We start from the raw sequence: 26,023 nt of genomic DNA on the forward strand, positions 1-26,023 counted from the left end.
TAAATTAATGAATTATGGAAGGAGTTTTGGATGATCTGAATTTGCATGTCCTTCAAGGATAACATGGCTATATGCAAAAAGGGGATATTTGTGTCTACTAAGGGAGAAAGAGTAAGTTCTAATCAAAATTACAGTGGGATGATTGTTTAATAATTTAAGTGGACTTACTTTGCCTCAAGTCAGTTATTTGTGAAGCTATATAACATTCAAAAGTACAACTTTCCTAGGTATACTAGTGCAAAATTGTACTGGGGTTGTCTTTGGTGTTCATTTGAGACTTACACAAATGTCTTGGCTGGAAACTGTTCAATAACAGTGTCTAATTTTGTTCTATGTTTTTTGGTGGTTTTGGGGGGAGGTGGGGTGGGAAGGGGGTTTGTTTGTTTGTTCAACATCATTCTGGAACCTTAATATTCTGATATATTAAATGTAACACTTTCAGTGTCTTGTTAAGTATGGAGATGTCCTGATAGTGTGCATAGGTCTCTAGAGTAGTCTGGCCTACCTGTGGCATGCACCAGCAATGCAGTGATCTGCGCCTGTGGTGCAAGGTCTGGTGCAGATCAGCTTGGTGTTGCAACCACTCCTTGTCAGCTGTTGTGTAGCAAAGGGGCTGCCGATTGGAGCCCTTTCCATTAGGATTTTCAGTCCTGGGTTTTGGGCTTGTGCATGGAGATGTCAGTTCGAGTTTCCTGGTACAAAATAAATTACTCTTTCTGGCTGTACTTTAAGCATTTTGTGTTTTCAGTCATATAAATTGTGTGTGAGCAGCAGAACAAGATCAGACGCAGTCTAAAAATGGAAAAATTAGGGTGAGATTAATATTTTCTAATTTGGCAAAGAACAGGTGGCAGAAATGACACACCTACCTATTTTGTGCTATTCATAATCGTGCCATTATCATCTGCTTTGCACTGGAAACTCTGAATAGTACTGGTAAAAGAAGTGAATAGGAGGCTCTAGCATCAAAGCTCAGTACTTTCCTATATTTTAACGTAGACATGAAAAGTCTACTGACCCTTTTCATGCTTGCAAGCATAATTACAGCTTGAATAGTATCCTTCCAGAGAACAGATTTTCAGCCTTGGGATACTTGGGATGGGCTTACAGAATAAAAACAACATGCTCAAGCTTTTTTTTTCAGTTTTTCTAAGAAAATACAGGAATTACTGCTTTGCTTCAATACTTTGGAATAAATCCGATAAAGCAGTCAGTTGAAAAACTTGTCTGCACTAATGAGTTGTGTCTGCTCATCATATTCAGCTGTATACAAGGGAGGATGTCAAGAAAAGCCTTTCTTTCTCCCAAAGGCTTTGAAAGGTGCTGTTCTATATTTCTGAGTGGACTAGAGAAAGAATAATGGTCACCTTCAAGCCTTGGATGCCATCTTCTTCAGCATGTATGGAAATATAGACTAGACTAGACTAGACTAGAATAAACCAGATTGGAAGAGACCTTTAAGATTGGGTCCAATCTATCATCCAACACTATCTAATCAACTACATCATGGCACCAAGCACCCCAACTTCAGGGAACAAACTTGAAATCTGTGAGGTGAAGTCCACTTTTTAACAAACATGGTATTGTTTGATGCACTTACTAACTTACATCTTGATTATAAGTTCTTTGCAAAGTACAGAACATAATTTGTAGCTAAACAAACGATAAGCTAATGTAGGCTTTTCTTTCTTTCTTTCTTTCTTTTTTTCTTTACAACAAGGCATGTGTAATGTTCTTATTTTGATACAAAATACCATCTGTGTTCCTTATTGTTTTAGCAGTTAGAGCTACATTGCTAGAGCTGTACCACATACGTTAGTAATTTCTTTACTAGTTGGCATTGATGTTCTGTGCTGCTCAGAAATCTGTTTCTTACCTCTAAAGTATTGATCCTTCATCCATGAAATAGATTTCAGATTGTTTTGATGCTATATGAGGTGTTCAAGAGGGGATTGAATGTGGTACTTGGTGCCATGACTTAGTAGTCATGAGGTCTTGGGTGACAGGTTGGACTTGATGATCTTTGAGGTCTTTTCTGACCTTATTGATTCTATGATTCTGTACAGATGTAAGCTTAGAGTATTTAAAATCAGCATTAGTGTGCATGGTTATTTATTTACTACTTAAATATAATACAATTTACCTCAGATAGTGCAACTGAAGAAGACATTTGCAATGTCACTTCCACTGTCTTTCTGGGCATTACCTCTCCTTGAATAATTGTTGTGGCTTCATACTTTGCAATCTTTATGCAAGGAGCTTCTGGATGAATTAGTTATTTTTGCAGTCAGACCTTTGTTTGCTGGACTTATCTGAGATAGAGTGTATTTAGCTCTTTGAACAAGAGCATATCTCATGGCTTCCTCTGACCATGAAGGAAGCAATACTGAATACAAAATTAGAGAGAGTGGCCATTGTCTCAATTCTGACTTGACTATGAAGTCAGTTTGAGTTAATTATAGCAGTGTAGTTTGGTCCTCATACAATTTATTCTGAACTGGTCAGAAAAGTAGAGAAAGAGGACTGTAGGAAAACATCTGAATTTTCACTCACACTACTATAACGCTGAAGATGATTACAATGTAAAGAAATTCCTAGAACTACCCTGTTCCCATGTTGTTTGGCCCAGTTGCATTGAATACATTCTAGTATTTAAACAAACCTAACAAAAGAACAAGGAAAAAACCCACCAAATAAACAAACAAAAAAGCAAAACAAGAAAATAAAACCAACCCTCCACAAAAGCCCCAAACAAACCCCAAACCTGAAAAACCCAAATCAAAACATCTTTTGCCTCCCAAACCCAGATAACTTTGTGTGATCAGAAGTAAAGAGGTACTACTTTTCCTTTAGTGTTTTGTTGTGCATCTCATTATCATGTTTTGTATGTGTCCACACAACACTTAAGGGCAGAAGTAAGCTTGAAGTGAGCTTCTGTTTGTGGTTCAAAGTGGCTGGCTGTGAGCCAGCACCCATCTGAGCACAGTGCAACTTTTCCCTTTAGTGTAGTGCTGGACTTAATTCTGTTGTGTCTGCAAGTCTTGTTTTCCCCCCTTGTGTTTGTAGGACAGCTTAGAGACCAAGAGTTATAAGGCATTCAGCAAAAGATGACATAGCTATGCTCTTTGTCACACGTCTTTTGTTTCTTTGACGGGCAGTGAGCTGATATTCTTGGTTAGACACTTACAGGCTGTTCACTTTTTCTCCTCTACCTACATGCCCAAACTATTTGTTATTCAGAACTTATATCAGTATTTCATGCTTTCTGGTGTTCAAGTGCTGTTTTTGTTGCTGCAGCACTTTAACAATGGGGTATGGCAGAAAACCAAGAATTTACAAGTTAGGAAATGTGTAGCTAACTTCAAAACTGGAAAGTCTAACCCAGTGGCTTTATATCTGCATCATTACAGTTTATTTCATGTTCCACTTGCAAGCTAGGCACCTTAAAAACCATGGAGGTGTTTGTGGGAGGTTAGGATAAATGACTTCTTAATTATAATTGAGTGAAGGGATAGTGCTTCCCCCATGCTTTGGCAGGAAACCTCAGCTTCATCATTTTCTTCTCTATAACCCTTAGTGTTACCAAAGTTAGAACCTATCTGTTGATTACTTCTCCCTCCCCCAGCCCCTCCAGCTGTAGAGAAGTGTAGCACAGAAGCAGGGCTGAACATGGGAAGTGTTCAAAATAGGACAGAACAGAGGTAGAAGGCTGGTGAGTGAAACTTGTGCAGCTTCCAGCACTGGCTGATGGGCCCAAGCCCAGAATATGACAGTCCACACATCAGGTGACAAAACAATAGTGGCTGAGCAACAAGGAGTGGAAGCAGGAATTTGAACTACTTCTGGTCAGTATGAGCTCTGCAAGTGTCAAGGTTCAAACATGTTCTCCTGCCCTGCAGGACAATTTTGGGTCTGCTGATTGGTGGCACTGTTTTCTGTGGTTTTTTTTTTGTTTGTTTGTTTGTTTGTTAAATCAACAACACTATCTGTCTGCTGGTTTCAGAAACTTGGAAGTGATCTCTATCAGAAATTACAGTTCCATCCTTTTGAAAGAAGGGTTGATGAGGTCATGAAAGCGCAGGCATTAATCAGACCTATTTGCTGTCAAGCAGGTTCTGTGTTCCCTGGATGATTGGAAACCTTGGCTACTGCTTTGTCATTTGGAAGAGATAGCAGGCATTTACAGCTGTAGAGGAAAGGACACCATCATTTTTATTTCCCAGGTATTTTTGCTCTTGTTGTTATTGTTGGTATTTTCTGGAAGATGTTTAAGCACTACTAGGAGTAAATGACAATAAGGATGTGACAGAAAATGTATCTGATACAGTTGTAGAAATTTGATGCTGTTTGTTGAAGTGAAACCAAAAGAAAGAGTGAAAACAATCCGTAATAACCCACTTTTTAAAGAATACTGACAGGAAGGTAACTTACCAGGATGGAAAATCATATGTAACTTTAGGGAATGTTTTAAGGAGGGTTTTGGAGTATCTGCAGAACAAACATGAATATGTATTCTGTGCCAGAGGAATGTTTTCCTAGCACCAGGTAATTTTTCTTTTTCCTGTTCTCCTGACTGATTTTAATTTTATATTTTTTTAATCATCTTAATCTAGATAAGGTTAAAAAAAAGCCAGAAGCCCTTCTTGACCACATGGTTTTCAATCTGTGTTTTTTTCTGACTCTGCATATTGATAGCCCTGTCTTATATTGGTTTTGAAACCCAACTGCTTTCTAGTCATGTGATTGAACTAAATAATATATTTAGGCTTATTGCAAGAGTTAGGATCAAAGGAAATCTTCACAAGAGGTAGATTTTCCAATGTTACAGGTGACTCTTCTGAAAATCTTTTTTATTTCCTCACTTCTCTATATCTCTCTGCAAAATATGTGTAGAATAGAATAGAATAGAATAAACCAGGTTGGAAGAGACCTTCGAGATCATCACATCCAACCTATCATCCAACACCATCTAACCAACTAAACCACGGCACCAAGCACCCCATCAAGTCTCCTCCTGAACACCTCCAGTGATGGTGACTCCACCACCTCCCTGGGCAGCCCATTCCAATGGGCAGTCACTCTCTCTGTGTAGAATTTCTTCCTAACATCCAGTCTAAACCTCCCCTGGTGCAGCTTGAGACTGTGTCCTCTTGTTCTGGTGCTGATTGCCTGGGAGAAGAGACCAACCCCCAGCTGTCTACAGCCTCCCTTCAGGTAGTTGTAGAGAGCAATAAGGTCTCCCCTGAGCCTCCTCTTCTCCAGGCTAAGCAGCCCCATCTCCCTCAGCCTCTCCTCATAAGGCTTGTATTCCAAACCCCTTACCAACTTTGCCCTTCTCTGGACATATTCCAGCAAGTCATCCTTCCTAAACTGAGGGGCCCAGAACTATAAATCCAGTTGGACTGCATTAGAAGAAAAGATATAGAAGAAATGGGTGTGATATGAGTCATTATCCGTGATTGGACCAATAATGCAGATTGTGAGTTATTGAAGGATATTATAGGGAATCGTTTTACTGCTTTGGGAACCAGCTCCGGGATAGACCAGAACATGGCCAGTCAATTTTTTGTCTGCTTGCCAAGGAGAGGCAAAGTGGAGGTTGAAAAATCATTGCAGTCATAACTATTCCTCCCCCATCCTGTGTTTTCTTTCCTGCCCCTTGTACTGACTGTGATGGTCTCTGCAGCCGCTACAGGAATCTGAGTTGCAGGCATAGGTGGTTCTCTGTTCATGCCCCCTTTTGTTTTTAATTGCCTCAACTGAACCATTTGCCTCCCTCTATAAAGGTTCTCTCTCTTATTTTCTTTATTTTTCACCAAGCAGCTTCTTCCTTTAGGGTTCTTGAAAGAGTGACTACTATTGCAGGAGAGCCTCTCCCTCCCACTCTTTGTCCTTTCTTAGATTTACCCCCAGTGCATTTGGATCTATGGTCTCACTTCTGCAGGTTATCACCTGAGGGAGTGTAAGCAGGCTAGGCAACTGTTCGTGTTGAAAGATGTGATTTATTATACATTTTCTCGTAGTATTTGATTTTGACCTAAAGAGAGAGGTAAGTAGAAAGCATAGATCTTATCTGTAATACAATATGCTGCAGTTCTCCAAACATATTGTGTTTATGATTCAGGATATTCTATCTAAATAAATCTGGAAAGTTTCAGAAGTAAAATGTTGCATTTCACGGTTTCTACTTCTCACTTTTTGAAGGAGTAGTAAGCTGCAACTCTTTAACTTTTTGATAGGTGAACCAGCTGGTGCTCAGAGAGTTGGAAGAGCCAATCTGTAAGGACAAAAGATCTCAGTCAGTTTGGATGAGCAGTATTTGTTCCAAGAGCTGATCCGTGCACCTGGTAGATGACAGCTTTTCCCAGGGAGTCACAATTTGTCCGGAAAATACTTCATACTGTCAGGGGAAAAAAGTCAACGTGATAGATAGCACTCAAGATCACTCTGGACAGTTTTGTTTCCACCAGCAAGATGAGAGATCAGCTCATAGTGCATGGACTGGAATATGGCCAGGACTGTGGAGATTGCCAGACAAGTTACATATGTGACTGAAATCTTGGCCTGAGCCTGATGCAGACTTTTTGTTCACTGTAAGCACTATAGAGTGGAGGTGACAGGCTGTCTATTAATTGTACACTGTAACAGTGGTATGTAAAGGAGATAAGTAACATTTGCACTCCCATGCCATAACATATTCAATGCAAGATGTCAAAATGTGACAAAGTCAAAATGTGGTGGAAAGTCTCTGTGAGGAATGTTAATAAGTTTTCTGTTTTCTCATTTCCATTTAAAAATGATTCATAATATTCCAAATGGAAAGCACTGTAAATGGAGGTAATTTTTCTTGTTAGTAGAGAGCTGTATGATAGTATCTGTTTAACAATAGTCAACATTAAATCATAGATGGTGAAGTTTAACCCTATGACACCTTGCTGCAGATGATGAAGATCTCTGGCATGTGCTCCAGATCAGAGGAAAACTGACATTGCAGAATTTCCAGTAAATATTTGCCTTTACACAAGCATGCTGAAATTAGACAGTGCTATAGATGTTCAGCTCCAGGTGATGACTTATAATTAAGTAGAAATGGATTTTGCTTTTCCTTCTCCAGCCTGACAAGATGTCTTCAAGATTGTCTTTGTGCTTGCTGTCACTGCAACGGCAATCTTAGTTCTGGCAGAGTGTGGGATTGTCTTCTATTGAACAGACTTGCTTGACTGGTGACCCAACTCACCTGAAATTGAGAATAGCTTTCTGTTGTTCAGAGGGATGTATTGGCTTGTCACAGTGAACTCAGAGGAGTGGACAAACCAAGAGTGAAGCAGGTCCATCCATTCTGGCAGCAGTAAGCTCTTTATTTAGCTCAGCCACCTCGGCTGACTGTATAGCAAATTATGGTGGAATTCAGAGCAACAATGGGAAGATGCAGGGTGTTAAATCATTCTCCTGTTGAGGCAGCAGAGTGCCTCAGAGAGTAGTCTTCACAGAGGCACAGCGTGAGCTCAGTAAGTTTGCAGATGACACATGCCTGGGTACTGCATCCATGTGCTAGAGAGTAAGGAAGCTTTATAATGGCATCTGGACAAGTTAGACAAATGGGCCAAACCTAACTGTATGAAATTCCACAAGGTCAAGTGCCAGGTCCTGCACCTGGGTCACAATAACTCCATGGAAAGCTACAGACTTGGGATGCTTGGTTGGAAAGCTGCAACTTGGAGAGGGACCTGGGTTACTGGTTAATAGTTGACTGAACATGAGTCCGCAGTGTGCCCAGGTGGCCATGATGGCCAATGGCATCCTGGTTCATATTAGAAACACTGTGGCCAGCAGGAACAGGAAGGTGATCATCCATCACCCTGTACTCAGCACTGGTGGGGACAGAGCTTGAGAATTATGCTGAATTCTGGACTGCTCACTTTAGAGGGCTATTGAGGTGCTGGAGTATGTCCAGAGACTGGAATGAGAAGGGAGCCTCTTCTCCTTGATGACAAGCAATGTGACTAGAGAAAACGGTTTCAAGCTGTGCCAGGGGAGGTTTAGGGTGGGTATTAGGAAATACTTCTTCACTGAAAGGGTTATCAGACATTGGAGTGGTCTGCCCAGGGAAGTTGTGGAGTCACCATCCCTGGGGATGTTTGAGCAGTGTGTGGACTTGGCACTTAGGGACATGGTTTAGTGTTGGCCCTTCATTACTGGGTCAAAAGTTGGACTGGATGATCTTTGAGGTCTCTTCCAACCAGATGTATTCTGATTCTAGTATAGGTATGATCATTGTATCCTTCACTTTATTGTTAGGGAAAAATTTTACCCAGAAAAATAACCTTTGCATATTTCTTTTTGACTCATTTCCAGTGGCTTGTTTCCCTTCTCATTTCAAGGGTATGTGGCTATAGTTACACATGAATTACAGATGAACCTTTGACTAAGGAGCAGTCTAAGGAACAGTGAGTGGATGGGCTGGTGGTAGAGGAGGTCTGTTTCTGTGTGAAATGCTGATTGCAGGTGGATTCACAGAGATCAGCAGCTTTCTGCAGCCTGAAGTGGATGTTAAGGTGAATGAATCCTGTGCCAGGTAGTGACAGCTTTGCCATGTTTGCCTGTGTTTATACCAGCATTATAGTTTAGACTTCTGTTGCTATAATTGTTACTCACTCTTGAGCCAATTGTGGTTGCAGCAGATGGTGAAAGTGATCATGCTGTGTTTCTGCTTTTCCTTATTTGAAAGTTCTCAGCATCCACCCGTGCCCACCAAAAATGTAATCCACTTGCTACTGAGTCCTTATTGAGGTTTGATTATGTTACTGAATTACTTCAATGACAGCAAAGTTCCAAAAAAGTCTAATTAATTTTTCATCTGCATGTTCTGTATTGTATGAGCTTGCAGCACAGCTGAGTCTGTTCTGTAGATGCATTCTGGAAACTCATGTCAGATGTTCTGAGTGTACACATACACTTGCACAAGGCCTGGCCTTAGTTTCATTAACATATCTATCTGTACACATGCACATTTATTTTTTCTTTCTGCATTTCATTCTGAATCCAGCAAACATGGAGAAAGAACAAAAGAAATTGTTAGTGATTGAAATGTATTCAGTCTTTAGAGTGGCTAAGGGGATGAACTGCAAAAAAGTTAATTTAACTGTTGTCCAAGCTCCTTGCTCATAAAACTGACAGAAGGTGTATTCTAGTCATTTTCTCCTGGCTGACTACAAGAGGGTAGAATGGTTGCTGTGCGGCAAATAGTGCTTTTAGTATATCATATCGAAGTTGCAAAGCAAACTGGTTAGCTTAAAGTTCCACATTGATTGCTCATTGACATATATGTGTGGTTACTGGAAGTCTATTTACATATTTCCTGGCATTCCATGTGTATGATGGTGTTTTTTGCTGGGAGATGTATTTTTGACTAATGACAGACAAGGAGCAATCCCATTTGTATTTGATTGTAGCAAGGAAGATGTAGGGGAAACAGTTCTTTGCTGCGGGCTAAAGAGTCAGTCACTTTGATCAGGAGAAGCACAGTCTTCCACTTCCTTTTAAATCATCATTTTGTACAAAATACAGATCTTGGAGGATGCATCTCAACTTCTAAATTGGTGTGACCAGGACCACTCTCTCACTCTGAAGCCAAATGGCATAAGACATCCTAATGATACAGTCCCCTTTCTGAACACTAGAAGGTTTAACAGTATGTGTAGGGTAATTCCTGGATATTTCTGGCTCCTGATGCATGTGCAGGAGGTGTAAGGATGAATGATAGCTAGCTCTGATGGCAGCTGTGCTGGGGGTCATTCTGACAATCATTATAGATAATGAAATTTCCAGTGCATGGGAATATATATTGGTACTATTTAATCAGCTGTGCAGATAAAGCCTTGGTGGCTTCTAATAGAGCACATACAGCTAGGTAATAGTGTTTGGGACAATGGATAGTTAAGTTCTGATGGCAATAAATGGCTAGTTGTTTCATGTAATGAGCTACAACTTGTGGATGAATTCATTTATGCTCCAGGCTGGGTTTTCAGCAGGTTTGGGTCCATTTTTTAGTATATTGCTCTGGTGTGTACATATGTGGCATTTGTGCTTTTCAATAGGACTTTTCACATCTTCTCATAGGACTGGGTTGAAGGTATGGCTGAATTCTCTGATAAATGTTGGTGATGCTTTCAACTGAAGCCATGCTGTAGCCCATAGATAGGCCACTATCATTTAAAATAAGTAGCTAGGAGGTGTGCAGAATGTGTTTACACAAGCTAATCTGGGTACGCTTCACAGAATTGTTGAAGACATTTTTGTGAGAACTAAAATTCAACTTATTTTTATTCTTTATTGAAGTGCATGGAAAAAATGATCAAATCTGCAGTGTGTCAACTTGGCTATGATAGGGGGAGCTTCATGGACAAGATATTTTATAGCTGCTGTCCCATTAGGAGCTATGGAGAGGCTGGCCTGAGGATGCTTTGAAGTTTGTAAATGAGTACTCTTCTGCTAGGCTTCCCCTTAGCCCGGAAAGAAGAGCGTGAAAAGTCTTTTGAATGTTTGCACCACTGGGGAACTGGATACATTGTAGGTTCCAGAGGGACAGACTGGGGATAACCCTTAGCAGAAAGGGCGATGTAAAGGGAAGAGTGGGATGAGGGAGACCGGTCATGTTTGCCTCCTTGCATTAGCAGGGACACATCTCAGAACAGAGGTGTAGTCATTCACTCCCTTTAGAAGAGCTCAGCTTTTACTCTGCCAAACTGGCTATGTCCTCTGTTCATCACTGTCCATTGGTTTTGTTGATAAAAACTAATGATGGCCAGGGCTCTTAGTTTTACTTTGAGATCATGATTCACTTTTCAGACTGTCCTCAGAGCTGCTTTGAGATAGTTCCTGAATACCATTTAAAGATAAAATTAATTAAAGCTCTTACTAAAAAAATATATATACTGTAACAAATGTTTCTGCTTAACTGAGCAAATCCAAGCAGCTATGCATTTTAACCAGTATATTAATAGACTGAATTTTTATATCTTATCCCAGTCAGTCTGAAAAGTAGTAATGGGAACAGAGTCACTAAGCTCTGCCTCCAGGGACCACAGTTACATGCCTTGGAACTGTCTGTGGGCCTCCTTTGCAGTCAATATTTTCTGCAATTATGAGTGAAGCGAGGGAGTCTTAAAGTGGCAAGTGTGTTTGATAACATTATAATAGCAGAGCAATGTATTAAGGATTAATCGAAATCTTTTAAACTGATGCTGAATTCATTTAGTGATTTGTGCTTGGCTTAGTCCAGTATGCCTGTTGATAATCAATTACTTCAAAAATTACATTGCAATTTCCTCTTAATTGCACGTTATGTACTTCAGGGTGACAGTGAAGATAATAAAGTAAGAATAAAAGATGTAATGCTTGCTAAAGGAGCATCATATCCCATGTATTTTCCTCATCTTGTTATTTGTCTATCTGCAGATGAAGCCTTTGCCTCTTAAAATGAGAAAACCAACTTCTTTCTATGAAGTTTCTGGTGGGTGGTTTTGTTGTTTTTTTTTAGAGGGCTGAACAGGTCATCCTTACCTCATAAATCAGTGAGTAATAGCCAAGCATAACTATTACATATTATTACAGTATTGTTTCTGTAGGTTTATTAAGTCTCAGTCTGGCCTTCAGAATTTTACATATGCAGCCCAGCATTTGGTGTCTGAGCCAAAGGTGCTTGGAGGTAATAAATGCTTTTGCATACATGTCAGTGGTCTCTGGAGGGAACTTCTTTGCATCTATATTCTGCCACTGATCCCGGATGTAGCCAGGTAGACTTGATCTTATTCTAGATTTGAGAGATTCTGTTTCCACAGGAACATAGGCAATATGGACCAGGAATGACATTGTGCAGAGCTACCTGTTCTCTACTCAGACTTGTTACGTTGTTGCTGGCACCCTACCTCCTAAGGGCTCCATGTAGAGGGTGTCTCTCTGTTGTGCGATAAGATGATACAGAACCTAAAGGAAGCCAGAATTCTTGAGGTTTCTCTCAGAGCAGATACTAATTTCGGAGATCCAGTGACAGGGAGGTACTAAACATACTTCCCAGCTACTTATCTTGCAGCCTCTTACTCTTTCCCTCAAGAAAAGTGGTGTCTTGGTTAAATACTTTAAAGAAATTGTTACTTTAACTCATTACTAAATCGACTTGAATTAGATTTCTTCTAAGACAAATTGCATATCTTTACTCAGGAGTAGGTATGACAAATGAGATTTTGAAGGATTTTTTTTCTCCACTTAAGTAAAGGAAGGAAACAAAACCCAACTCTAACATTCCTCCCAACCAAACATTAGAAATGTATTAAAGATGCACTTTATTTTTCTGCCAGTAGCCATTGCCTGTGCATGCTGTTTTTCTGATTTATTTCCTTCGTTTGTTTGTAGCAGATAGTACTGTTCTAAAAACAAACTTGCTACCTTTTGTCAAAAGGTAGCAAGTATCTGTTTAGTAGCATCCTTGGCTAACAAGTGAACGCATTTTGGCTTCATTTAAATGACATGTTTTTCAGCCCTATCCTCATGCATAGGATAAACTCCAGTAGCTGAGCCTTGCTGAATTGAACTGGTGCTGCTTCTTACCTTTTGTAGTGTCCTTAAGGCCCTAAGTAAACTTGGTTATAAACTGAGCAGCTTTTTTCATTATTTTTTTTTAATGAACAATGCCAATAAACATTTTATGTAGATAGTAGCTACTATGAGACCTGAAAGCAGAGTTTATTGTAGAAGCAAACTGTCCTTGACAGTCCATCTGCTTTTCTCATAAAACCTTCTGTAGACTTCTGTGGGTGTGATGGATGAATGAGTTGGTGAATGTTTCATGTTTGTGTCCTTGATGCCTGTCTACCTGTAGTACTAGCTGGAAGAATAGTGAGAGTTGCCACAATGTTTCCCTCCATTCCCAACCCCTCTTTAGCCTGAGAGAGCAGTGGATAGGATAGGATAGGATAGGATAGGATAGGATAGGATAGGATAGGATAGGATAGGATAGGATAGGATAGGATAGACCAGACCAGGCTGGAAGAGACCTTCGAGATCATCGTGTCCAACCCATCATCCAGCACCATCTAATCAACTAAACCATGGCACCAAGCACCCCATCAAGTCTCCTCCTAAGCACCTCCAGTGATGGCAACTCCACCACCTCCCCGGGCAGCCCATTCTAATGGGCAATCACTCTCTCTATGAAGAATTTCTTCCTAACAACCAGCCTAAACCTCCCCTGGTGCAGCTTGAGACTGTGTCCTCTTGTTCTGGTGCTGATTGCCTGGGAGAAGAGACCAGCCCCCGCCTGTCTACGACCTCCCTTCAAGGAGTTGTAGAGAGCAATAATGTCTCCCCTGAGCCTCCTCTTCTCCAGGCTAAGCAGCCCCATCTCCCTCAGCCTCTCCTCATAGGGCTTGTGCTCCAAACCTCTCATCAGCTTTGTTGCCCTTGATTGCTGTGTGTATCACTGTTCTGGTCTCTGGTTTGTGCTGCATGAAACTTTCATGTGTCTCTTGTTTTTCGGACTGCTCTATTCAGTGCAGTCTCATGTCACGATAAGCATGGAACTTGAGCCTTAGCGAGGGACTTGTGTAGCCATTTGAAAGCGCAGTGTCGGAGACCAGAGAACAGCATGTTCTGTCATCTTTTAGGACACGCAGCAATTGTTTGTCTAGCTGATTTAAAGAAAATATTTTTCTAATGGAAATGTTAAGTTCAAATTCCTGGGGATTTCTGCGTTTCATAGATAAGTTTGTGGGGTTTTAAAACTTGTTTGAAGTGAAACTGAACTCTCAGTTGTATCATGCACTTCAGTACTGAAGTGTGTAGTATTTGTATTCAAATGTTCAGCAAAAAAGGACACCTAAACTAACTGTTAGCACACAATTGTGAGAAGCCTTGGTTATGAAATGCTGTGCCACCCAGCTGTTTCACCCTCTTAAGAACTAATACCTATCCTCTTTTCCTCTTTTTGTGGCTAAAAAGGAGAAAAGGTTGAGCACAAGACTTTCATGAAGTATGTTTATGAAACAAATGGGAAGACTGATAATTTAGAAATAAAATGGCCTTTCTAGTGTAAAGGTTTAGCATTTTCTTCTGCATACATATTTATTATAAAGTATTAATCATTAACTTAGAAGTCTGTGTGTGCTTTCAACGTGTGTCCTGAGGATTTCTGAATCAAGGAATATGAATACAGCATGGTTGTGAGCTTTTTGTGTTGTTTTAATTAAAAGGGGAAAAAAAAAGCCCAGTGTTCAAAGAAGAGAAGAAGAGCAGAGTGTTCACATTTGTCTTAAGTTCTGTTACTACTATCTCAGGACTTTTGGCATAGCTCCTTGATGTAATAAATTATTTTGTCTAATCTGTTTAATTTGTATGTCCTCTGCAATCATAATATTTGAGCACCAGTGGATAAGGACACATGAATAAAATGAAAATGGTTATAAAGATGGTTCTCAACAGCAGTTTTAGTAATAGTCCAGTAGCAGTGAGTCATGCTGAGGTGTCAAATACTAATTCTCTAGGTACTACATCTTGGGTAGTGCTGTGCTGCAACATGGTGGTTGTGACTGTTGTGCACACAGATGTTCCCAGGATAGTTTTCTATATCAGGGAATATATACATAGATATATAGATATATACAGAGAGATATGTGTCAGGGGCTGCTGAGTTGGAAACACTGGTGATTCGAGCTTCACCCCTACTTTATATTTGTAGGGATGTTACCAGGTTCGTGCCTGCCCTACTATTGATAGCAATGCTAACTGATGTAGAGGTAAATTGATTGCAGCACAGATAAACTGAAAACTCAGTGAAATGCTGCCCTTGCAAAACTGACCACTGACAAATGGTTTGCAGCAGCATATAAGAAGGAGAAAGGAGAATTTTTACCCTGACCTATTTATGAGAAATTCCACAATAACCATAGCCACAGAACTGTGTGGCCCTTTCCTTCTGTAAACAAGCCCTGCCCTTTATTTGAAGAGGGTAAGTGTGCAGCCTTTTGCTATGTTACTGAGACTTTGGTCATAGCGTGTTTCAGATAAGGAACTCTGTTAACTCCACACCTTACATTTACCTTGTGAATTTTAAGTCCTTTACAGCTTAATTTATAGGTATTTGAGAAATGAGGAAGGGCAATAATTAGTTTTTAGTTCCATCTGAAGTGATTTGTCTATTGCTTGTTAGTTGTGTATGATCATGTAAAGAGACCATAAAGGTCATATTGAAGGGAACTTGGAAAAACTTTACTACAGCCAGGGTCATAGGTGGTGAAGGTACAAATGAGGTTAGGATTGAGCCAATGGTTAAAAGACTTTGCCTTTAAATTTATTTTTGTTTTTTAAATTGAAGGGACTTGTTTTATAGGATCTGATTAAACATTTTGGTTCCTAGCTGGTGATGTTTTCAATGAACATAAGCATGACATTTATTCAGTTCCTGGCACACAGAACACTTGTGTGCCCACTTTGTGGCTCACAGGAAAGGTATTTGACCAGAAATTGGGTATTTGACCCAGTACTTACCTAGAAACAAGAATGTCTTTCAACATCTCATTTTTAGGAAATTTAGTGAGAATAATAGGAAAATATTTCTAAAAAACTTGTATTTGAAGTTATGTGGAATGTTCTGTATGAAGAAAAATCTACCATGAATTTGGCATATGCAGACAGGAATTCTTTGAGTTTCTGTTGATTCTACTTCATGCATATTTCCCAACTGCAAAAGTATTTTTTGCTTCCAGTATCCTTTAAAGGCATAAGTACTTCAAACATAAGCTGGCTGGCTGCTTGTGGCATTCCCTAGAACACTTGGCTCAGCTGCTTCCTAACTCAGGATCAATAACTTCATAGATAAATAAATTAAAAATCTCTTGAAGATAAATGCCATTTTCTATGTAATGTTCACTCCCACTGTCACACTCATCCTTTTGACAGCCTCTGCTTATGCTAACCTGATGAGCTGAATATTAATACAGCAGTGCCAGAATGCCTGGCCTTAGCCAGTGAATGTTTCTGTGCAAACAGCTGCACTGCAGGTAATGTAACTTCATACCTTGAAATGCAGGGATTTTACATTTATAAATATAACTAACAACAGTAGAAATATATTTTTAAAAGCCCCAAAAATATCAGCCTAGAAGTTTCTATGGTACTTTGCTTGACTTCATTGTTTCAAAAGTTATGAAATATTTTTGAGACTTCAAAACTAGCATAGACTGATGACATGACCTTTAGATACATTATGGAACTTGTGATTTATAGTAAACCACAAAGAGATGACTGCCACAAATGCATAACCCTGAACAGCTAAACTGATCTGAAATTTATAACTACTGATATAAAACATGACATTGCAGCAAAAGACATTAGGATGGTGTAGAAGATGCAGTCTTCACTTAGGAAAAAATCATCGTTCTTGGTTTAATGGTTTTGCTCAATTCAGAACAGTTGCTGTACTTATTTAATATACTTACAATTATTTCTAAATTGTTTTTAGCTTCCCTGGAATAAGTCATATTTTGTGTCTTGATATTTCTAGTGGAAGAGAAAGCATATATATTCATTCTTATGGCAAGTCGTTTGTTCTTCTCGGCACAAAGTTTAGCTTTGTCATCTTGTGTTGCCCCAAACAAATGTAGTATCCAGATCCAGACTATTTCTGTTAAAAATTTAGAGATGTTAATGACAAGGATTATACAAATCCCTAAGGAGGTCATCTATAAAATGCAGATTACAGGCCTTTTGATTTTGTTTTGGAAGAGTGTACTTATTAACATTTATATTTGCAAAAGGTTAGGAAAGGCCTTTCGACGGATCAAGGAAAGTTTGATGTGCAAAATGCAGTGATAAAAACTGGTGGAGGGGAAAAAAAGATTTCTATGCTGCAGTATGAAAACTCTCCACTTCCAGTGAGTGATGGCTAATCAGTGACTTTTCATTTTTGTATCTTGCTGTGATACCCAAGATTTTAGGGGGAAACAATTTCTTGAATTTGAGATTATTCTTAAAAGGCATTGATGTACTTAAAATTTTGTATCCTTACGTCGAGAAGACTGCTGCTTCTAAAGTACCCTGAAACATAGCGAGCTTTTATCAGTGAAGCTGCAAGGTTTGTTTACTGTTTGTAAAAAATGGGAGGCTAGTAGGATAATATTTACAAAGATTAGTGTTTGCGCTGAAGGAGGAGACACTTGGCTTCTCTGGAAAACACTTCTTTTAAAACAAATCAGAATGTTTAATACATAGGCCACAATTAAAGACCTGGTAGCACTTCAGTTGTTATTTTAGTACTTAGAAGAAAAAACAGCCAGTGAGTCTTGAGTCTAAATTATCAAGAAATTATGATTTAGAAAACAGTAGGAACATATATTTGATAAGTCAGTATGTGTCTTAATATGTGTAGACAAGCTAGCATTGTTTTTTTATATATCTGTCCAAAAAAACCCCAACACTCAGGAATGCACTACCAAATTAAAAGAAGGATGTGAAATCTTGAATAATTGTGCTTTCTCATTCATCTGCTGCATCATTTTAGTAGTAGAACCCTTTTGAATATTGCAGAACATGAAACTGATGCAAACCTGATTGGTATAAATTTCCCTATGAATACATAGTAAAACATTCAAATGTAATATGAATATACTGACATGATAATTGTGGGGTTGTGGCAAGCTGTTATTTTACTCAAAGTTACATTTTCATACAGTAATTCAGGCATAATCATCTGCTGGGGACTGGGGAGTGGGTCTGGGGGAAGGGAATCTGTTTTCTCTGTAGCAGCTGTCCTGGTTTGCTCATCATCATTTTTCTCCTCTTTCACCTCTCTGTCAAACCATGTTTTTTGTTAAATGTTGGTATCATAGTAACTTTTAGACACCTTGTGTAACGTACTGAACTGTTAGCATTATCCTAATGGATTTAATGTGAAGCACTTGAAAAGTTTCTAATTAGGAAGCAACTTTAATGCAAGTGTTGGCAGGTTTTTAATAAACTTGTAAGCAATGTGTAATAAAATATTCCTGTGATTCTCAATATCATACACATTAAAGGAAAACAGCATATTAAATAAAAATCAAGTTAATGACTTAAAAAAAAAACCCCTTTCTTCTATATTGTATTAATAAAATTAATAGCTATCCACTGAGTGCCTATGGTAAATCCCTGTCATTGCTCTACTGACTTGTGGCAAATTGTGTGCAGACAAGGACTCTTTTCTTGAGACCGCTGTGTTTTTCAGCATGGTAGCATAAGTATGTTGTGATTGGGGAAGGCATTTGGTCAGAGCAGGGTCTTGGCTAGGCTTTGCTCTTGCTTCTGACACTTCTCCAAAACAGCTGCTGCTGTCTTACAACCCATCTTCTCCCATCTTGGCTGGCTTAGTGGGCTGGCCTGCCTTTCCTTGACTATACTCTTGCTGCCATGAAGCATGCACCCCAAAATAATTTGCTGAGCAGGGTTTATTAGGAGAGTGGTCCATTGCATTCTTCATATTGCATTTAAATTTGACACCATTTTGTTCTGGTATGACCAGCAGTAGCAGTTGCAGCAGATGAGTCCATCTTAAAGCAGCTCTAGGGCTAAACAGAATTGCTGTGCTTGGTGAAACAAGAAGTGGAGGGGAAAATGTGATTGTGATTCTATCTTGTTCTCCCCTCCATATTTTCTTGCCCCTTATTTTATGACTTCACTTAAGCCAGTGACCAGTGATTTTCCTAAGACTTCTATGATGGCATATACATTAGGATTGAGCATTTAAACAGTAAAATTAATTGCAATGTAATATGAGCTGCCTAGTTCAGTCTTTAATTTTTGGGCTTTATGTAGGAGTTTGTTTTTTCTCTGGTTCCCTGTTTTATAACTTCAGCTGTTGCTTTCTCTATAGAGAATGGTTCCAACTGCTTATATACAAGGAATATAACTTTTCCATCCATGGGGGCTTGGTAGCATTCAAGTCAACTTTTGAATTTTCTCCTTAATATGGATGAACTGCTTCTTTAAGGAGTTATTTAACCAGTGTGGACGTGATAGTGCAATATTTTGCAAACTTGCCAGTTACTCCGTGAAATTTCCTTTATTATTGGAAATACTTTTCTTAGTAATGAAGAAAGCAAGCTAGTAACTCAGAGGATGATAATTTAGGCTGGTAAAAGTCAATTTAATTAAAAAGGTAGTGTCACTGAAATACCTGGCTTGAAATACAGACAGGACTAAACTCAACCGTTCTTTCGGGTGGGGGAATTTTTGCTTACCCTCTTGTTTTAGAAATGATGGGTAGGTCTCTACACTCCCACTCTCCCTTCCTGCCATGGATAGCAGATGTTCCTGCATTGAAAGATGTTCCTGCATTGAAGAGACTCAACAGCATGTTAACAATTCCCAATTTTTGAAAGTGAAGTAATATGATTTCACTGGAGAAGGCTTCTAGGAGTTGCTTACTAATTTGACTTGGAATCCTTTTGGGACAGTGGATTTGTCAGAGGGCATGGTTGCCTGTAATAGAAATGGAAGGAGTCTTTTACTGAAATCAAAGCCTTACTTCATTTGTAATTATGATACTGTATGCTGGATATTGGTGGTGGCAGGGCATGAGCTCTTAGAATGCAGCAGGGAGGGGAGGAAGGAAAAATTAGTGCTCCAAACTATTTTTTATTTTTAAATATTCTTCTGAAAATGTGGAAGGCTGCAAACAAATGGTCTGTTTGTTTGAGAGCTAAGGATTTATAAATGGATGGAGGTGTTATATTTGACCTTGAGTATTTGAGTTGGTTTTGCACTCCTACAGCCACACTGTTTCTAAAAAGTGTGTAACATTAAGATTTATCCTTTAAATGCCTGCACGATTGGCAGAGAGCCTAAATAGACAGAGAAACCTGAAATTATGTTCTCATTTGATAATTGGGCACTGTACAGGCATGTCTGCCTTTGTCACCTACATGTAGGTGATGAAACAGAAGGGTATGCAGCAATATTGGACAGTATAGTGTGTTTTCAGCGTTGGTTTCAGCTGGTCTAAAAGTATTTCTCATGGTTGGAGTGGTGACTCGACCTTGGCTGGCTGCCTGATGCCCACTCAGCCACTCATTTCTACTCTACCAGAACTACCTCAAGGATGTCTCATACACAGGCTGTCTGTCAGTGATAGGGAGCGGCTTATTCTCTATCCTGCAGTGTGTTTAGCTCCCAGTTATGTCGCCCTGGTATTCTCTAGTGATGGCTGAAGTCATTACTATGCTGTTGGTAAATCACTTCAACTTGGTGTAATTTCAACTTGTCAGACAACTCCACTGGTGGAAAACCATCTGGAGAGAACGAGCAGTTGTGCCCAGCATGATGTGTCATTGTTGGTTGTATTTGACCAGTGGCAGTGGCCTGCATTGATGCTAATGGATGTTGTTCCCAGTGGCTTTCTTATTCATCTCCAGAACCAAGGAAAAGCAGAAGCAGAGAGCTGTTTTTTGCATGGATTAGTTCTTGATCTGAGTGATGTCATGGCTTTGTGAGTGGTGGTATCTCATGGGCCAGTGGGCCTTGCACTGTCTGGTGGCAGCTCAGAATTGAAGCGTTCCTGCCCGCAGCAAGGGCTGCTTCCACAGGTCCTTCCATATCCACATATTAGGCAACTGTTCTCCATTTAGGCAATTTTACATCTAGGCAATCTGTGGATGAAGTTTGAGTCCTGTTCCATGTGTGTTGCTAAGCGTTAGCAGTGATTTATTTTTTTTTACAGTGTTTTAGCTTGTGCGGTGATGCCGAGCGGCTTCTGAAGGTGTTGCATACGCTTATGGAATATTTCTCAACTAAATTACAGATTCTCCATTCTAAATACACCTTCTGGAAGATCAGAAGACTTCACAAATGCATTTAAAAGGGTTAATCCTGTTTTTTTTGAGAGATAATGCTGGGTTTGGACTTTAAAGGTGTCTTGCTGCTATCAGGCTGTGTCCTTGCATAGACACAATCTTCTGTTTTCATGTGTTTGTCCTGAAAGCACATCTCGGTTGTCACTACAATGTGTTACTCTGTTATAAGCACATAATTATTTTAGAACTGAATGTAAGGTTCACATTGCATTCTAATCAAGGCAACTTGCAGATATTCCCTTGTGGTTGCAATGTGACATACACACAGGCACCCATGTAGAAGCTTTTCTTCTTTATATATTAATCCAGATTGCCATTAACATGAATAGAAGCTCAACTGAGATCTGCTTGTGAGGGGGTTCAATTTTAGCAGAAGAGTGCAAACCTGCAGCGGCACTGCTTTTCTTTCTTTGCACGATGGCCGCATTGCTTTTATCTTTCAACACTGAATCCTGGTGTCATGGCCATAAAAATTGCATAGAGTAAGAGTTACTATTCTTACTTGATATAAAATGATAGGAGTTTTGAAGTGGTAGAGTAGTCCTAGTAATGCAGGCTTCTGAAAATTATTTGTTTATAACATACTAAAAGAATGATGAATGTTTGAATAGTTAGACTCTAGTAAAAACAAAACAACCAACCAAGCAAAAAACCCCAACAGACAAACAACAAACAGGCCAAGGATAATAGTTTTTTGGGTTTGGGGTTGTTTGTTGTTGTTTTTGGGTTGTTTTTTTAAACAGTATCTGCAATGTGGTAGACTTTTCTATGATAACACTTTGGAGACCAAGATTGTGATTGGTTTGAAGTTTATTGGTCATAGTGAAAACTTACTGTGAAAGTCATCTGTGTTTGCCAAGTTAATTTTTCAGGAGTATGAAGATCAAACTTTGCAAGTTTAGATATTTAGCATTGAGGCTGAAAGGTAGTGTACTGCCTATGAAAAATGTTATAACAAATTGTAAGCACAGTGAATGATTCCAGCAGTTTATTCTGTTGGTATGATTAAATGGTGCTTGCAGGATACTAAAATGAAGACAACATATTTTATATTTATTGATTTAAGTGGATTATTTAAATATATTGGATTAATTGAAGTGAGAAACTGCTTGGCTATCCTGCAACCACAATAATTTAGTTGATAACACTATCTCAATACATTAGTCTTCAGACTAGGTTTGTTAAATTGTTAATGACTTGTTCAGATGTCTGCATTCTTTGACATTTTTTTGAGCAATGAAACTGCTGCATATTGAAGTGGGAAAAGAAAGTGCTTCCAAAGCTTGTCAAATGCAAGTGCTAAGTTAGAAACTGGAACTGCATAATGGTTTATGCACACAGAGATTCATAAAAAATTCTGTCAAACATTTGAAAATCAAGGGACATTGGCCGATGATACTTCAATGTTGAAAATGCTTCTGCAGCTGTAGAGCTCAGCCCCTGACTGCAAGTGCAGGGTGCTGCAGTCACTGAAAGTGAGTCTTAACTTTATTTCACCAATTCTGAGCTTGAATGCTCAACAGAACCCTAGTACTGTAGAAGTGGAACGATCAGTTTCAGGGTGCCTGTTGATCTGTGTAAAGCTTGTTGTTTATTTTACCATACTGTTGTGGTTTTCTTCGCTTTTATATTCAAGGAGCTTTCCAAACCTTTTTTTTTTCTCTACTTACAGTACTTGAATGTGTCATTGTTTTCTTAGCTAGCTTTTGAAAAAATATATATTGAATGTTTCAAATCAAAAAGTTTCCACTTGTAGGTCAGGGCCTCAATTTTGTGGCTTGGTGAATCTGGATAAATGTATATATACATATATTTGTGTGTGTGTGTGTATACACACACATGTATATATATATACATACATATATATTTGTGAGGATAAAAATTGTAATGCAACTAAGATGGCTTCATCTAAAGTTAATTGATCAGGAGCATGGTTGATGGGAGCTGGCTGTGTGCCCTGTTGATGCTGAAGGCTGACAGTGGTTTTGGTTGTATCAGTATGAGTCTAACCAGTAGGCAGAGGGAAGTGATTGTTTTCCATTATTCAGCACTTGTTAGACCACATATGGAATTTTGTGTCTGGTTTTGTCCTTCCTAGTATAAGAACAGTGTTCATAATCTTGAGTAAATCCAGTGGCTAGCCAGCAAGATAGTCAGGTGACAGGAGCACGTAAGGGAGATAAGAGATGGGGAGAACTGGGCTTGTTCAGCCTGATGAAGAGATAGTGTGCTAGCATATGCACTGAGAGGAAGTGCAGTGCCTGGAGTGATTTTTGCTTTCTTCAAGTCATCAGGCACCTCTCCTGTTCTCCATGAGTTTTCAAAAATGGTGGAGAGAGGCTCAGCAACAGTATCGGCCAGCTGTCTCAGCACTTGTGGATGCACCCTGTTGGGGCCCATGGATTTGTGTGTTTTCAGTGCTGACTGACCAGTGGAGTACCCTCCTCCCTCCAGTTCTGCTCCCTTGCTTCCAGAGACTAAAGTTCCTGAGGGCCAGGCTTAGGGGTGCAGACTGAGGCAAAGAAGGCATTCAGCAGCTGTGCTGTCTCTGTACGCTGCTACCACATCTCCCATATCATTCAGTAGTGGGCCTACCTTTTCCCTGCTCTTCCTTTTGTCATTGATGTATTTGAAAAAACTCTTCTTGTTTTCTTTACCCTCCCTGGTAAGACTGAGTTCTAAGAGGGCCTTGGCCTTTCTTGTTGCATCTCTACCTTCTCTGGCAATATTTCTATCATCTTCCTAAATGACCAGACCTTTTTTCTACAGATTGTAAACCTCCTTTTTCTTTTTTATTTTTCTCCAGAGTTCCCTGCTTATCCATGCAGGTCGTCTTCTTACTTGATTTTTTTTCTCAGGGAATGTGTTTTTCTTGATCTTGGAGGAGGTAATGTTTGAATATTAACCAGCTCTCTTGGGCCCCCCTTCCTTCTAGAGCCCTAGCCCACTGGATACTTCTAATAAGAGTCTTGAAGAGGGCAAAGTTAGTCCTATTCAAGTCCAGGGTTGAAATTTTACTTACCACCCTGCTTCTGTGTCTGTTCATGTTAAACTCTAACATATTATGGTCACTACAGTCAAGATTACCCTGAACCTTAACATCTAAACCAATCCTTTTTTTGTTTGTTAATACAAGGTCCAGCGTCACGCTTCTCCTCATTGGTTCTTCAGTTACTTGCAGGAGAAAGTTGTCATCAGTATACCACAGGAACCTTTTGGACTATTTATGATTGGCTACGTGGCCTTTCCAACTAATATTAGAGTGATTGAAGTCACCCCTGAGGACCAGGGTACTTGGTCTTGAGGCTACTTCCAGCTGCCTGTTGAAGACCTCATCAACAGCTTCTTCCTGTTTCAGTGGCCTGTAGTAAATGCCCACAACTGTATCACCCATGTTTGCATGTCCCTTGACACTTAGCCATTAGCTTTCAGTGCTTTCATTATGTACCCCTGGGTTAAGCTTAATGCATTCTAGCTGCTTACTGACATAGAGAGCAACTCCACCACCTCATCTTCTCAGTCTGTCCTTCTTGAAGAGTACACAGTCGTCCATTACCACATTCTAGTTGTGGGAGCTGATCCACCATGTCTGTAATTGTGATGAGATCATATCCCTGCAGCTGCACCCAGATCTCTGTATGAGGATGAGGATATAGAAGAAATCTGAAAAAAATGTTTGTATTCTGAGTATATTTTGCATCTAATATATAGTTGTTCATAAAGTAGCTTTATCTGACTACCACATGGTTTCATAGAAACTACCTATAAATTCCACTCCACCCTAAAGAGTCCTCTGTCTTCTGATCTCTAAGGGAAGGAATATATTTTGCTTTAGATGTCCTATGGATGCATATTTGAGTTCTGTTTTATTTGTGTTTGTGCCCTTCCTTTCTAACATGTTTCAACTTCTGTAATTAACCATCATCCATCTTGACAGAAAGCAGTTCCCTGTGTTCCTGATGGCTCCTGATCATCTCCACTTCACTTTTTCCCTCCTACTTGATTTAAGAAGGATGATTTGGGATTTTATTTGTTTGCTTCTCCCTCAGTTATTTTTTCCACTGAAATATTTCTGTTTATCTTCATAGCTTTGCTGTTAAAACTCTTTGCTGTCACACCAGTGACTTTCTGAACCAGTTCTTTCAGAATTCTGGGATGAAAGCTACATGTTTATTGAGTTAAAATTGATTTTTCTCTTCTGGGTTTGCTTCATCAATGGATATTCTTATTTTTAGGTCTGTATTTGTATCCATCATGTCTTTTACTGCTTGTATAAAGTAATTCTTTGGTAAAAAGGAATAGGTCCAAATCTGGGGTCACACCCAGATTAATCAGTGCTCCTATAATTAATATTACTATCTAGTTCACTGGTCCTCTTCTATTTGCAGAGTTAAAGAAGAGGAGGAGGAAAAAAGCTTTGTATACTTGTTACAAATGCTAATGACATGCAGTGATAGAATCTCTGCAAAATAGGAGGTAGTGATGGTGAAGAGAAACTGTGGTAGAAAGAGGACAACACTGGGGAAAAAAATAGGAGTGGAAAGAGAGATGAGTTGTTTCAAAGTGGGAATGAGGAAATTCTGCTTGATGGCTTGAAAACTTCAGTGATTTATTCACAAGAGGTATGCACTTTTAGTTCGGTCATCACTGAGAAACAGTGGGACAGAACCATAATCATTTAGTAGAACAGATGTTGATGCTCAATTCTCGAAGCAGCACCACATTGTCTTCCTCATGAGAGTTGAGGAGAGCAGTTTAAAAAGCCAAAAGTATCCCCTAAAGCAGCTGTGCACTTTGCTGGCTCAACATACTCTTATAATTATGTTGTTGTCACTGTATTGTTATTTATTCAGCTCTCTACCTTTTTTATGTATCTTGCTTTTTGTCTTAGGTCAAAGTTACTGTCTTCTGCTGTGGTATGGGATTTTGTATTGGAACCATATAACATACTTTCTAGATGGCTGAACAGTGACTATTAGTGGAAATATCATTATTACTGTGACTCGTTAAATGTTTGCTGCATTTTAGCCCTTTGCTAACTTTTCAGGGTTGCCAAGGTACAAGGTAGTTGTGCTCCTAGTGTGAATTCACTAGCACAAGCCTGTTGATTTTCAAACTTCTTGCCCCAGAATTCATACTTAGACCCT

General features: G+C 39.4%; 1 protein-coding gene across 6 annotated transcripts in view; it reads left to right on the forward strand.

Moving 5' to 3' along the window:
- The window catches only part of SEMA5A (semaphorin 5A), a 306,539-nt gene that overhangs the window by 24,709 nt on the left and 255,807 nt on the right, over nt 1-26,023 (forward strand). For 3 of the 6 annotated variants that reach the window (XM_068162023.1, XM_068162022.1, XM_068162030.1), the window contains exon 2: nt 4,113-4,223. The exons of 2 other annotated variants lie outside the window; for them this stretch is intronic. The gene's annotated coding sequence lies outside the window, so the exon portion shown is untranslated. Of the gene's footprint in view, nt 1-4,109; nt 4,224-26,023 lie in introns of all 6 variants that reach the window. One more of the 6 variants, XM_068162025.1, reaches the window with a different exon arrangement.

Source organism: Melanerpes formicivorus, unplaced genomic scaffold (genome assembly GCF_026170545.1).
Source record: "Melanerpes formicivorus ecotype bairdi unplaced genomic scaffold, bMelFor1.0.p_v2 SCAF_61, whole genome shotgun sequence".
Taxonomy (NCBI): Eukaryota; Metazoa; Chordata; class Aves; order Piciformes; family Picidae; genus Melanerpes; species Melanerpes formicivorus.